The sequence below is a fragment of the Sinohyriopsis cumingii genome, unplaced genomic scaffold (assembly GCF_028554795.1).
Source record: "Sinohyriopsis cumingii isolate HCF-2022 unplaced genomic scaffold, ASM2855479v2 utg005490l, whole genome shotgun sequence".
In the NCBI taxonomy this organism is placed as follows: domain Eukaryota; kingdom Metazoa; phylum Mollusca; class Bivalvia; order Unionida; family Unionidae; genus Sinohyriopsis; species Sinohyriopsis cumingii.
The window spans coordinates 2,501-3,218 of NW_028316954.1; positions in this window are offsets into that span (position 1 = coordinate 2,501).

Below are 718 nucleotides of genomic sequence, written 5' to 3' on the forward strand. Positions count from 1 at the left end.
AACCGTGGCCGGTTAAAAATCGTTTCTCTTTGGCCACGATTGTCATTTTCTTCCATTTTTTTTTAAATTTTTTTTTTTTTCCTTCTTCTCTCCGCAAGGCATGCGTGGACAGCTCTGTCTAGGACGCAGCCGCCACCGCAAACCGCACGAGAATATCTTTCTCCGTTTCAGAGACACGAATTTTCTGGCAAGTGTGCCGATAAATTGCTTCCCGAGCGAGTTTTGTGTGTATCCCCCCCTCCAGTGATTTCTGCCTGTGCCTGAACGGCCATCACGAAGCCATCCTTGAAGCCATCTCGCTCGGCAAGGCATGCGTGGATAGCTCTGTCTAGGACGCAGCCGCCACCGCAAACCGCACGAGAATATCTTTCGCCGTTTTAGAGATGCGAATTTTCTAGCAAGTGTGCCGATAAATTGCATACCGAGCGAGTTTTGTGTGTCTATCCCCCCCTCCAGTGATTTCTGCCTGTGCCTGGACGGCCATCACGAAGCCATCTTTGAAGCCATCTCGCTCGACAAGGCATGCGTGGATAGCTCTCTCTAGGACGCAGCCGCCACCGCAAACCGCACGAGAATATCTTTCGCCGTTTTAGAGATACGAATTTTCTAGCAAGAGTGCCGATAAATTGCTTCCCGAGCGAAGTCGGTTACTTGTTATTTTCCCATTACTTTCGTCTCTCGCTGAAATGGCCACCGCCTCGTCCAGGATGAAGCCATC